The sequence below is a fragment of the Porites lutea genome, chromosome 2 (assembly GCF_958299795.1).
Source record: "Porites lutea chromosome 2, jaPorLute2.1, whole genome shotgun sequence".
NCBI classification, from domain to species: Eukaryota; Metazoa; Cnidaria; class Anthozoa; order Scleractinia; family Poritidae; genus Porites; species Porites lutea.
The window spans coordinates 33,125,444-33,140,143 of NC_133202.1; the positions used below are offsets into that span (position 1 = coordinate 33,125,444).

A 14,700-nucleotide genomic window follows, 5' to 3' on the forward strand; every position below is an offset into this window, starting at 1 on the left:
CAGGGCCTTTTCCCGCCCCACCCATTTTTTTAGGGAAAAGCCCTGGGGACGAGGTTGTTTCCAGTTCGACATTATAATTGGCTGTGGTCGCACGAGGAAAACTAAAACTGCGTTGAGCCGTACTTTTTAATACCTTATCGAACGACTATTCAGTTCAGTTTAAAAAAACCTCAACTAAAACACTTGACGTATTTAATAACTACAAACTCGCTATTTGCCCACAAGTGCATTATCCTTCCAAAATTTTATTATTAAATGTCACTGTTAGTAGAATCACTGGTTCCATTTAAATATTTCAAGCAATAGCTTTTTCTTGTTTATGAATGCTATTAAATGCCATTTATGCTTCCGTCTATGGTTTCCGCAAAGAATCAATCTTCACATTTGGTTTTAAGCTACCACAGACAAGAAGGAAAACCACAGTGATGGCTACAGCATTGGTAATCGTGTGTGCAAAGCATCCCGAAATGGCGACATGAAGCGATGTGTATCTTGCTTGAGGATCTAGAGGGCATATCAAATAAGCCAGTGACCCCAGGATCATCTCTCGCATTCAGATCTTCTACGATTTCCTGACGATGAATGAAGTGGACAAAGCGAGCCGTCACCAGGAACAGACAAACCGACACTAGAGATATAGAGAACAGAAGCTTCATCGTTCTAGCTGTTGAGCAGAAAGTTTGGGAAAAATTCATCAATATACGCTGCACTGATATCTGTAAAATAGACTTCAAGTAAAAGATACAAGAATAGGATGACCTTAAGGATAACTTCACGTGCTTTCTAGACCCTGTTTACATGGAGTGGGGGACCCCGGTCAGGTGGGGTAGGTTTCTTTTGTTTCGTGCCCCCCAGAGCGTAAAAACAAAAGAAACCAACCCCACTAGACCGGGGTCCCCCACTCCATGTAAACAGGCCCTTAGTCTCAAAGCACACGCATGAGTCATGAGTAGCCTGCGACTGCCTGCGAGCGAGACCTCCTTGGGTTCCCGGGGCTACAGTACAGCCAGAAAGCCCCGGGAGGGCTTGCTCTAACGCATGAGCTAAGCGTAAACGTAAATGAGCAAAACAGGTGTGACTCATAGGTAAGAAAAAGTCTAGACTGCAAAACAGTCAGTTTTTTTCTCAAAATCGGTTTAGCTTGACTCGCATACGCGCGAGGCGCGCGAGCCTCACACACCCGTCTCTCCCCAGTCTCGCTCTCAGTTTTCACCCTCGTTTCGGATTTGACTGCTCGCGCGTTCTTGAATTCGCAAAAATTTTGACTGTTTTGCAGTCTAGAAAAAGTCCATCAATCAATCAATCCATCAATAAGATTAAGCATTTATTTATTTATACTTAACTTTGCTAATATTGGCAGAGTCACTGCAACAACAGCAGGTCTGGCAAAAAAGGTTCGTTTATTTGGGGGTAGTTATTGGCAATTTAGACTGAGTAGGTTCTTAATTTCTATGGCGGAAATATCATACTCAGTTTTTGACTACCAGAAAATTAAAGAAACTTGAGTTTGGTGGTTAAATATACAGTGCCAGAATGCAAGTATTTATTATTCACAACTGTATATTGTAAACCTCCTTTATGCTAGGTCCATAAAGAGAATTGCAATCTGTACGTTTTACAAACCTTTGTTCGTTTAGGAAATACGGCAATACGTCTATCTGTAATTACAGTTTGGTACAGTATTTCTTGTAATATCAATTGGCAATCTCGAAGTCCAACTCCTTGGGTTAAAAATAACCTCAATTTACATGTAACCCGCCAGTTTATTGACAGTTACCCAAATGGGTAGCCGCCCCCCCCCCCCCTCCCCCCGCAGGTGTTTTTACGATCTCCCCTTAAAACGCCTTCGGAGGAGGCTACCAAATGGGCGGAGTTATGACCATCACGAGTGTACTATATCCGTTGCATGGGGACTATATGCACAAGCAAATATATCTCGTGTCACTCATTCGTTACCAAATAAATCCAAGGTCCAGAGGCAGAAGCGAGATTAAGGCAATAAGTCAATAATACTTTAATCACAAGATCAGTTTTAGATTTTACATTAATACTGATCATGCCTTTACTGCCTTCAAAAGAGACATCTCAGTCCTATGCGATTTTTTGTATTTTCAAGATGTTGGGGAGAAGATGAAAACAAAGCTCAGCAAGTTTAAAACTCATCATGACAATCAGGGTTTTACTCTCGTCCGCCAACAGAAGTTTTTTTTTGGTTGTTTTAGGATGTTACATGACACAGATTGACTTTTGCCTGCTTAAACTGATGTATTCTTATTACAAGATTTCGCTTTTCGCAATTGTGCCTGGTTGCGGTCGATGCGAAGGTTGTGAAACTTAACTGCTCAGCCTTCCTTTCGGATGGCTCTAATGTCGGACTTAAAGTCTCGTCTAGTAGAAAAATGTTCGTCTTTGCGTCGTAACGCAGGTCTGGCGGACAAGTGCCGTTTTCCATGTGTCTTTTCAGTTTAATGACTGATTGTCCGGAGCTCTCTATTTTGTCTTTCATGCGAGAGATGTCATTAAGATCAACCACTAATGAGAGAAATATACAACGAGCCTCCCATCATTTCATATAAAAGAGCAAAATCGCTGGGATATATCCTCGTTAGAGCAAAACTATAAGGTCACGTATCACACTATCACGAGCTTATGAGTCGTGTTTGGCCTGTCAACACCTTCCACCTATCTTTGTGCGCTCGATAAACATGTAATGGCGGATCCTATGCCAGCCACGATAGAATCGGGTAAATCCCCACAATTTATAATAATACGATTTAAATACTCCAATCGAAGCAAAATTCCGCTATGATCAACGTCCAGATAGGAATCTAAACGCTCCAAAGTTTCTTGTACAACAGCAAGTGCGAACGCCGTGGCCATGTTTGTACAAAAGGCGCAAAGCATGATTGTCTAAAGAGCCAGCCACGACCCACCCCCCGACAGATGGTCTTGATCAACGATCACTGAAGCGTGAACGAAAATTCAGAAGTCGTGTTGAAAATTTTCAAGGTCGAGTTCACTGCGCAAAAAGGCACATATTCGTGACCGAATTTGCCCGAATACGGATAGGCACACCTGGAGTGTACGATAATATCCTGAGGTATTCAAGCACGCATGACGCGACGTACACCTAGAATATTCTACTTAGAATCCGGACTGTTTTTCCGAATTCAAATAGAATACCCTAGAATACTATGAAGCATTCTAAACGGCATACTCCCGAATCCTTTTCTAAAAAGATCAATATTGACCAGCTTCGAACAATAATGATCATTTGTCATTGGAACATCTCAGTATGACCACAAATTTTCGAGTCCGCATGCGACGCGAACACGACAGTGACGAACGGTTTACCAGACGCGAACACGCCCGAATACTAACGCAAATCTCAAGTGTTCGCCGCGTTTGCGAACCCATGACGTTGCATAACGTTGGTATTCTGCAGTATTCAAACTCGAACAACTACGAACACCCTTCGCATTCAAGAATATGGCTAGAAATGCGTATATCGTTCCTGAAATTCAGTTTGCATATTCTTGAACATGAACTTGTTTTATATATTATTGGATGATTACGCTTTTGAGACGTTCAGATGTTTTGGTCTTAAAGGATTCACCTTTCCATCGGGTCTATACTTAGATCTATCTACGCGGAGCACAGGAGTGTCCTTTTTGTCTAGCCTCTATAGCAGACGTTCTTGGGACTTCGCCTCGCGCTCCTTGGGGAAGGAACGCATGACGAAGCCCTAAGAACGTCTCCGTGGACTACTTTTTGTCTCGTGCAGTTCAATGAAGGAAGACATTGTAACTATCAGCCAACAAAACTTTATTTAATGAAAATTAACAATTTAGTTATTTATACAGTATTAACTAATTGTAAAAAATGCTATTTAAAATTGTCCTGGTTTTTCCTTTGCCATTGATTAAAAGTTTCCTCCTGGATAATTTCAAAAAGAGATGACGATGTCTCTTTCATCAACCTTAAAAGGGACAAAACTTCTTAAAAACCATCCAAGAAAGCTCCAGTGCTGAATAGTAATCCTTGCTTGGCAAATCAGCTTTAGTTTATAAATACATGCACTTACTTAGGATTTTTTTAATGTTGGAATGAAAAACTTCAAAAGTTTGTTTATATAGTAATAATATTGCTATTCATATGTGAGCAATACTGCTGCAGTAGAAATAATTCATTGTTTCTATTTATAAAGTTAGGATGAAATCCTAACATCGAAAGAAATAAAGAGGAAGAAAATTTATCAAGCAATACTATTCTCAGTATGTTACAGAATAAACTGATTAAAAAATAGCCCTAAGAAGCCTGTTAGGATGAAAGAGTTAATCAGTTTCAGAGTCATCACTTCCAAAATGATGGTATCTTTTTCTCCTCCTGGGTGGTGATGCCACAGGAAGTTCTGTCTACACCTCCTCTTTCTCCTCCAGCTCTGAGTTGTGTTCAGATTAACCTCTTCTGCATGCTCTTCCACCTTCTGAGAGAGGTCCCTTGACTCTTAGCACATGTGGTCGCACTTCCTCTTCTCTTGATTGATCGATTCTTCCTTGGAGTCTGCTCATTAATTTATTGGCCCTAGGGGACCTCCACTTTAACTCGTGCACTCAAAGGCTGAAGGAGATTTTAAAATTCACATTAAAATCAGGCTACATATATGCCCTGTACTAGGACTCGTTTTTATGCAAAGGTCTTAATTCCTATAATTGCAGAAAAAAATGTCCACAATAAATTTATTTTATTAATCATTTACTTGTGGGTAAAATATTTTGCTGCAACTAAAACTTACAGCTGCTATTACAGTTAAGCCTGCAGTTAAATATTCTTTTGTCTAAAAGAGATGTAATAGGGGCTTATGGGTGATGATCTACTTGGTCGTTTCAAAGTCAAAACTGCTGTTAACTGTAATTTGGCACCGTACAGATTTATTATTGGTTGATGCTTTTTACACATACAGTGGCTTACGAAATAAAAGAAGTTCAAGTCAACATACCCTTTTCCTTCTCGAACATACTTTGTTGTCTTGTTTTGTTTTTTGTTGGTTTTCAGGAAGTGACTGTAGGTAAAAATTTCTTTTTGTTTTGTAGTACCTAACAATGGCACCTGCAAATAAAAGAGAAAAGAGTGTCATTTTAAGTATTATAATATCAAATCAGACCAGCTTCATCCATAGTTTCACTCAGCTGAATGCATGTACAGGTATGCATAGCTTTTTAAGGTTTCTGAGTAACTGCAAAGAACTTAAGGTTACCAGATACATTGTACCTTCAGGGACGTCTTACGTGCAAGTGATCTAGTGTATTCTAGTTAAACTGTAGACACCTAAAACCCTATTTCAAAAAAAAAGCTTAGTGAACTGCTATCTAGACCAAGATCTTTTTAAAAATACTTGCGCTGTCAATTTTTTATGATTCTTTTAATGTGAACCCAAATCACTTTTCCAAAGCTAAAATTCAAAGTGATTTTTGTTTTTCATTAATTTAATTGGTTCTATTCTTTTGGAAGTCAAAGCGGTTAAAACTTGTCGGGGTTTTCCCATTTCGATTGTGGTGAAAAGTTACAGAAAAATTTGTAAATAGGGCTAAAAAAATTTGGATAATTATACAAAAATTCCTTTCTACAACAAAGTTTTAAGAAACACAAAATTCCCCCAACACATGTTTGTTGCTTACTAATTAAAGAAACATTCCTCAAAATTTTAGGTCCATTGAACAATTTCCCTTTGACTTTTAGCTGAAACAGTATCTATATTTGTACAATCATGCAACTTAAGAGAAAAAAAAAAAAACAGAAGAAAATCGACAGTGAACTCTTTTAAAACTGTTGGTTTATAAAGACAGCCAGTTCAATAAAGCTTTAAATTATTGATATACATGTATGGTTTAAGGTATTTGCAGTTTAACTGGGAAGCCCTACCACACTTGTATGTGAGTAAGCTGGGGACCCATGCTGAAGGTATCCGATAACCTTAAGTAACACAGAATGGCAACAACACTATTGTGCATAACTTTGCACTAGTTAATTGCGTTGAGTTGCATGAAAGGTTAATGCCAAATAAAATATTATTATTCATTCAAAATATTTCTCCATTTCAAATTGGAAAATCCCCACACTAATCCTTCACAACCAACAACTGTTGACCAAATTTGGAAGATGTATGAAAAATGAGTCACTTTTACGGATAACTGTTCAGAACAAGGGAATGAAGGCATGGTAGCTCAGCTGTTTTTGGTTGAGCTGAAGAAAATCACAAATTGAAAAGATTTCATTCACAGTAGAAAAAACCTAACTACTTTCTAAAAACATAGCAACAATAGTAAAAATACCATTCAATGGATGGCAAATGCTATTTGAAGAATATCTTTTAGAATAATATTATAAATGTAGGGAAGAACATCGCAGTTAAAGTTGCGAGTCAGGTCATTAAAATTGGTTTGTAATATACCCAGGAAAGGTAAAGATGAAATGATGAACATACAAGTTTCATATATTGGAACTACAGAATAAAGGAATAAATGCAAAGACCTACTGTGATGATCTTGATTGCAATTAATATCCTTCATTCCACTTTTCCAGTATCTGAAATTTATATATTCATCATTTCAATAGGAGCTGGGAGCTTGTCATTGATCAAGGTACAGCTGTATAAAGGATCTTTTAAGTTGGAAGTATTTAGAATGAATAATAAAACAAATCTTCGAGGGTGTTATCCACCTAGGCCTTCAGTCTAGGCAAGTCCCTCTTTGACCAATTTATACAAAGTAAAATCCAGTAACAATTGCAAATTATTGTACTCTTAACCACATGCCAGTCAACACAGGTACCATATTATTTTTCATAATAAGACTTATACTTGACTGTCTTAATGGGATAACCCTTATCTTTGTTAGCTACAGTGTATCTGCTCTTCCAAATGGTGTCGCACAGACATGTTGTGTGGTGAGAGAGCACTAGAAACATCAAACTAATTAACAGTTATTGAATGAGGCTGCTAGTAAAACAATAATCAAGGATAAGAGTTACTATCTGTATAACTCTCTTTGAAAATTTAACAATTTTTTTTGTAGGCAGTAAAAAGCACCATAGCAGAAACTTACGGATTTAGGAATGATTACCTTCTGAAAACTGTAGGAAGTCACCTTAAGCTACATTATTTTGACAGTTCAACTATTCTTGGATAATCACAGCACAGGAAAAAAAAAACAATCATACCTTTCCTCAGCTTGTATTGTCTGTTCAATGACAAGTTGTTATGAAAAAGATGCACATCTGCCTAAAGCGAACAAAGTGGGATTTTTTGTTTGTACAAAACCATACTCCACTAAAATTACAACTGCAACACTAATAATAGTATTACTGATGAGGTATCAAGCTACATTGTACATAATACAGAGCTGTCATTAAAAATAAAAACAACCTCGACAAACATAACAAGTCTCACACTCCTAGTAACCAAAAAAAAAGGGTATCCAGCTGACAAGAACTAGGACTTTTAGTCTGCCTTCTCGGCTGGAGACCTAGTAGCTTGCAGCATTCCTGTTCCATTAATCTTTGATTGTATTTCGCTTCTAATCTGATAGAGGAGTCAACGGAATCCAAATTCATGGCTAGAGCAAAATTAAAAATAGATAAGACAAAGCACTCGCCCAGAGCTACAGGGAGTCCCATTTTAGTCCCATCTTGCCTGCTTGGTTAGCCAATTAGAATGCAAGGTATGCTTCATCTTGCCCACTCAAAGTACCAGCCATAATTTGTATAGGTAATAGCATGATTTGTAGTGATATTTGGCATAAATACCACGAGTGATATTTCGAAATTGTTATACGTAATTTCACGAGCCGTTAGGCGAGTGAAATTTGAGACAATTTATTTTGAAATATCACGAGTGGTATTTATGCCAAATATCACGTACAAATCATGCTATTATTTGTTTATACCACTACCCGCAAAAGGTTTGTAATTTTCACATGTAGCTATTTCAAATTAAGCTGAAATACCACTGCTCTAAGCCAATCAAATTGTAGAAATTTCGCATGTAGTGGTATAATATAATAAATACTAATATTAGGCAACTGGAAATTTTTTTTGTTTTTAGCATGGAAGTAGTACATGTATTTCAAGATTTACATTTTGCAGAACTTGACTTGATTGACTAAGCATACAGCACTGTAACTTGTGACTGAAATTAAGTTCCATGATCCTGCTTGCTTTGAGAGAACTTTCTGCTGTCCACTAAAATGTAGCCTGCATTGCATCTGGCCCACGTAGTCATCTAAACCATTTGCATAGTGTGTTAGTGAATTAGTGCACGAAAACACGTTCCAATATTTAGCAGAGTCGCAAGGATATTTGTGAGCGTTTCTGAATGGCGAGTTTCTTATGTGCCTCATGATTGGCCTAATTCGTACGTGTGCATGATGGCTGGGCGCAGTGACTTGTCAAAATTCACAGAAGGGAGTTGGCAAGGATCGTTTACTGTAAACAATGAAAGAGCAGTTCGAACTTTAAAGCCTTCTTCTGAAGAACAAAAATGCTTTGAGAGAATTCCTTCTAGGCCAGAATTTGCTTGTAAATTTGCTGACTGGTTTTCCAGCTTCTTCTAATCGCTGCAGATGTACTGCCGTGTATTCTGCAATCTAGCCGACAGTTCTAGCATCAAAACAAATCAGGAAATCACGCAGGGCTCAAAGTTTAAATTTGAGTTTGGGAGCACTTGTGCTATCAGATGTAAATTTTTAGGTGCACTGCCGAAATTTTAGGCGCACAGCTGAAAATTTTAGGAGCACAGTTTATAATGTTGGGAGCATCTATTTCAAAAGAAAAAGTAAAAAGCGTAACAGTGTCACGTTTATTTGTCATCTTCAGTTTGTCACTTTCACAGTTTGTTACTTTCAGTCCTCTGATTGGTAAAACACAGCCGATTTGCTACGCAGCAATACCGTCGTGATTTTTAATACTAATTTCTCTTTTCGACAGTACACATGTGACTAAAGAAAAAAAAAATTCAAAACTGACAACAACGAGTGTGTTGAACGAGAATGAAAGTTAATCTTTAATGAATTTGTTAAATGCGCAATGACTTACATGTACCTGGGTTATGACTTAAAAACTTTCTTACCTGGAATAAAAGGCTCTTAATCCGCACTGTTTTTGTTTTGATTGACCTTAAAACTGTTCGTTCGACATGATCGTCCATTGCACAAAAAGCACGTGTTTTGTTCGTAGCATATATTTGCATGTGTCACAGGTGTTTATTACAAAACAGAAGAGTCTGGGATGAAGTAAAACATTGAAACGAAAAATAATATTCGATTTCGTGGAATCCACTGGGAGAAAAGACCAATTAAACATACACCGTCTTATCTGGTTCGAGTTCATAAGTATAGTCGGAAGCAAGTCAGTCGCACTGTGCTTTGGGTTTTATGGTGCACAGGTGCGATTACACATCAATTTTTAGACACACAACCAAAAATCCAGTCGCATTTGAGCCCTGTCATGATATTCACCGCCAAAAAAAAAAAAAAAAATTACACACATGTAGCTATTCAGGCCCAGGCATTTAGGAGAAAACCAAAGAAACTAAGGTTATTTAGCCGCAATAAAAAAGCATAAGGCTTAAAACACAGGTAAACCAAAATCATTTTATGGTAAACTGCATGTGATCATATCCTGTCAGAAAACATCTGCAGAAACAAAATTACTCAATTTGCATAGAACAGACCAGCTTCATAACCTCTAAATGTGAGACTCGAAGCGACCAAAAAAATCTTTGCTCAGTCAAAGTGTATGATACTCCATGCACTGCATAAACTATGCAAAAAGAGAGCAAGAAAAACCTCTCTTGTTCAAGCTCACTCTAAGGTCACGTTTCACACTATCACGAGCTCAGTCTCTCTTGTCATGAGCTATTAGTCGTGTTGGGCCTGTCAACACTTAATTAAAATCAGACTAATCACAAGCTGCATAAGAAAGTAGCCAATCAAAAATGCTGACATATGTCCTTGCGACTCTGTGGGATTCGAACACAATAATGTGTACTAATTCACGAATGCTCTATACAGAAGGCTTAGAGCGTCTGCGGCGCAGGCAACTGAAATGAAGACTTAAAGAGGCTGTGTCACAATATTTAGTATTGTCTGGATCATTCTTTTAATAATGTCAATTACACGTACATGTCTGTATTTGCCACAAACTTACTTGTCAGTCACAGCTTTGTGTCAACAAATATGTCTCCCAAGCATCAAACTCTACAGACCACAAAAATGAAATTTGGAAAACTGTTAGGCTAACAAATTTCAAAAGGAACAATTACCATCCTTTTCAATTTTCTTTATTAAAAGTCCATCATGTCCATCTGTTCCTCATTTTAACAAAAACAACAATCTATATTTGTACTCACTCTTGCTCTTTGCTTTGTTACTTAAACGTCCTGTTCATGTTTTGAGCAGATATGTTTTTTTTGTTTCACTGAGGTGGTGGTGGTTCCCGCTGCTGAAATTTTGATAAATTTCGTGACACAGCTCCTTAAACTTGCTAAGTACTAGTTATTGATCAGTACCAGAGCAGCTTACCTCGTCTTACTATCTGTATTCTGTGTATTCTCCATCAACATCTTCCGTCTTGGATAGCCTTAGCACAATCAAACACTCCAACTTTCAAATAAAACTTGCGCATCACGAGGTTTTTGTCTCACATTCTGCTCAACCTTGTAAGAAAAGAGTCGCCTTACAAGGGAGTGATCGATTACTGAACCTCGATAGGTCGTTAAATATACATAACAACCCTTAGATGTTTTGTGGTGCTATCGGGAAGCACAAATAAACAGACTCCACGCTCCTAGAGCCTAAAGAAGCTGGCAAGTTTGAAACCAATTTGAAGCCGTTGTGATCACTTTCAAAATGGACGCCAAAAAGAACGACGGCAATGAGCATGAGCAGAAGAAAAGTCCGCTGACAAGCATTCCGCTCTTTTCTAGGCCCCATTCTCTTTTATTTTCTCACTCTACAAAAAGGGGTGGATCATTCTATTTTTACGCAAGCACTCATTGAGATCAATCTTGCAAATATCGGCAGCTGTTAGTATTCTCTGCGATTTTTATCACTTACAATCGAAAGTAATGGCAACCTCGCACACCTCACAGTCTGTAATGTAACGCGCGCGAGTAATAGAGAACCGAGTAATGGCGCTATCTCAAAAGTAAATTTACCTTTATTCACCTTGATTGTTCGCAAAGGCAAAATTTCTGAAATATTGATCTCGCAATCAAAAGAAAAGGAAAAAATACGTAACGGAAACAAGAAAGAAGGGAAATGTGATAAAAGAAATGTGGCGGAAACATCGTTCGTTTCCCACGCGGAAACATGACGGAAACGCATTCTGTCATACCTTGGTGAAAATCTCTTGAGGATCTTCTAGGATATTTAAATATCTTTAGAGAGATCCTTGAGAATCCTAGTAAAAGGTACCTGAAAAATTAAGGCTTGACCGCGAATCGAATCCTGACCTTTGCGATTGATCGGATGCAATACTAATAGTGGAAATGACATGGATGAATGGATATGAAATGACTCGATCATATTTTGAACGCTGTGGCTATATGGCCGGTAACCAGTCGATGTTTTCAAAACGCTGAATGACCGGCGGTCCTATATATTCTCAGTAAATTTCACAAATCGAAAAAACAAGCTAATCTTAACTATCATATGTCGATTAAGAAAAGTCAAGCGCTTCTGAAATGTGTAATAGATCTCAAGTATAGCTTTGCCTTGCGCTGGGCTCAGAAAACGAAACCATGCTTTGTGACACTTAGAACTTTTTTCAGGTCGACTGCCGGGCAGTCCGGTACATATTTTTCAATAAATTTGACTTATCTAAGAATCCCAAACGAAACGAAAGAATCGACGCTGATGAGCTCTCGAAAGCGTCAAGTACAGGTAACGAAATTTTAGATAATCACATGTGACGCTGCGTTATCAAAAAAATTATGTAAAAGAAAGCAATCTGGGCATGCGCAATTCCGTTTTCGGAGTACCACAATGGTTGAGAATACCAATTTGTCATATATATACAGACAGTTTCAACCTTCTTCTAGTAAGTCAGTCAAAGATATTAAAAAGGTTCTCATCAAATGCGCGGCAGCGTTCAAGGCTTTGGGGCCGGTGCGAGTCCTCCCATGCAGCTGACCCAGGGGCATTTCGCGCTCCAGCTTTGCGAAATTGGTGAGTTGCGCCGCCACGTAGGTCGGGGAGTTGACAGAGTGTTCCGTTTGTTTTCATTTTTTTTGTATGGATGTTATATAATTATAACATGGACTACTTCAAATCAATTTATGTCACTGCATCTAAAATAATTTTAAATGCAAATATTTAACATATTTGCCGATCTCTGTGTGCCATGTTAAACTTCTTGCAATTTAATATGAACACTCAAGAAACTTTTAAAAACCCTAGGAAGATGATTTCTCCCCAGAAATAAATAAAGGACCGTTTCAAGACTCTTGAAACCACCCACATCAAGTAATATTAAAAACGGTTTTCAATCTTTCAAGTTTTCAATCTTTTTCATCATAACGGACAAATTGTTACCATCAATAACTGGCCGATGAAATTTGTTGAAGTATGCGTTTTGGGAAATCTACGAATGACACTCAACAAAGGATATTCGGGTGTTTTCGAGCTGAATATTTCAGCATACTTCACGTGAGGTGTGCGCCTTGAATACCTCAGGATTCTAGGGAGTCATGATCACGTATTCTAAACTCGAACATCTCCGAATATTTTCATTTTCACGCAGTGGTTTGAAATATGACTCGGCAAGTTTAATTTGATGAAGCGAGTTGAAAATATATTTTTAGGAGGGGGGGTGGACAAAGTTGATTTAGGAAGGAAATAAATTTGGGTAGAAAAGGTATACACATAAACCAGTTAGTCCGCTAATGGGATCAGAATCACCTTGCTATGGTGGTGGACTATCGATTAAATAGTCTGATTAAATAGACAACACGATTGTTTTTTGGGGGGGGTGGGGGGGGGACAAAGTTGATTTAGGAAGGAAATAAATTTGGGTAGAAAAGGTATACACATAAACCAGTTAGTCCGCTAATGGGATCAGAATCACCTTGTTGTGGTGGTGGACTATCTGGTATTTCTGCACTATATTCACTTCATATTTTAATTTTGAACAACCCCCAAATCCAAATTTTCAACATTCCCCCCCCCCCCCCCGCCCCCCACTAATTTTTATACATTAAAAGCATTCGAAAAATCATCCAAAACTTCTCAAAAAATTCTTGAATTAAGGACTCCAACTTAACTGAGTCATTTTTAGATTGAATGAAATCTTGGCTAGCATTTAAGACAAACTGGGTGGAAATCAGAGAAAAATAATGCCTTACTGCCCCCTTAAACTCGACTGCTAATAGGTAATATTACTAACCTGAAATGCTGGAAGAACCTTCTTAGCAGTGATCGATCGAGTTGGTGGCAAGAATAACAAATAGATTTTTAGTAGGTGAGGATTTTTATAAAGCACGGGATGTGATCCCGTGTTAAAGAGTTACAAATTCGTGCATCGTCACGTAGAGTGCACTCCAATCAACCAATATGACCAGTTCTTGTCACAATTCATGGATGTTTGTTTAAATTCATTCATGAACATGAAAACGAAGATAAACTAGAGAAATCAAAAATTAATTTAAACGCACTTTGTTTCAGTTTGTTTCTTTGTTCTTGATTTTTGCACGTCATAGTAGCCGTTGGAAACCGAAGGCAAAGACCTCGTCAGATCATACCACACAGGGTCTGGAAGAGGGGGTCTGGATCACCTATCACGGGTTAAATTTCCGTACATTCACGAATCACGTTACCTTTTGGAGTCATTTCACGAATCACGTGATAAGGTGCCGAACTAACAATTCTTAGTGGTTTCTGGGCTACTAAGGGACCGGTCATTATTTATCACCTGGGGGGGGTCGGAGGATTTGGGGGGGGATCACTTTATTTTTAGGAGAACAGAGGGGGGGATCAGTCGTAACTGAGAGCCCAAAAGGGGGGGATCACTGAAAATTTTGGAAGGATTCAGAGGGGGGACTACTCAAATCTGCTTGAACAATGCCAGTTTGAAAGCATACAACATAAATGTGCCCATTCTGCTGGGAGATGATAGCATTTGCAATCTCAATTTGTTCTAACACAACTTTATTTAAAAAACGGAAGTCTGTCATACTGGCGAATGTGTGCATTTCAATTTATATCGAGAAAGCTTTGTTTTAACGCTTTTATATTTTTCCTTTTATAACGTGCTCATGACTTAGCTAATATTCATCTTTAAACATGACAGGCGAATTCTAAATTGTGAACTATATAAACTTCTGATAACTGAAACATTGTAAAAAGCGTGTTTGTTTGTTTTTTCTGAGTTAAATACGTACCGAAATGCTTCAGAAAACAGTAAGGCCGAAATACCCGGTGCGGCATATCTTAGTAAAATAGAGAGTTTTATTGAGGACCACTACGTCCGAGGAGAGCTCTTTTTTGAATTTTGTCGGGATGCCTGCAATAAGCAAAGCGATGCAAGCTCCACACTCTGTTCCTGGTGTACCAACAACAGATGGGTGGGACCAGTAACAGAAAGAATCCCTCAGCCTGTGCCAGACAAGCAAAATCCCGGGCACTTTATGGATGTGTACGAAACGCC

At 38.3% G+C, this 14,700-nt stretch overlaps 1 long non-coding RNA gene across 1 annotated transcript; it reads right to left on the bottom strand.

Moving 5' to 3' along the window:
- Positions 1-229: 229 nt before the first annotated feature.
- On the bottom strand, positions 230-13,513 carry LOC140926881 (uncharacterized). The gene is made up of 2 exons (XR_012164496.1): positions 13,441-13,513; positions 230-664 (listed from the first exon to the last, which is right to left on the bottom strand). It is a non-coding gene; the product is annotated as an uncharacterized lncRNA (long non-coding RNA).
- Positions 13,514-14,700: the final 1,187 nt, after the last annotated feature.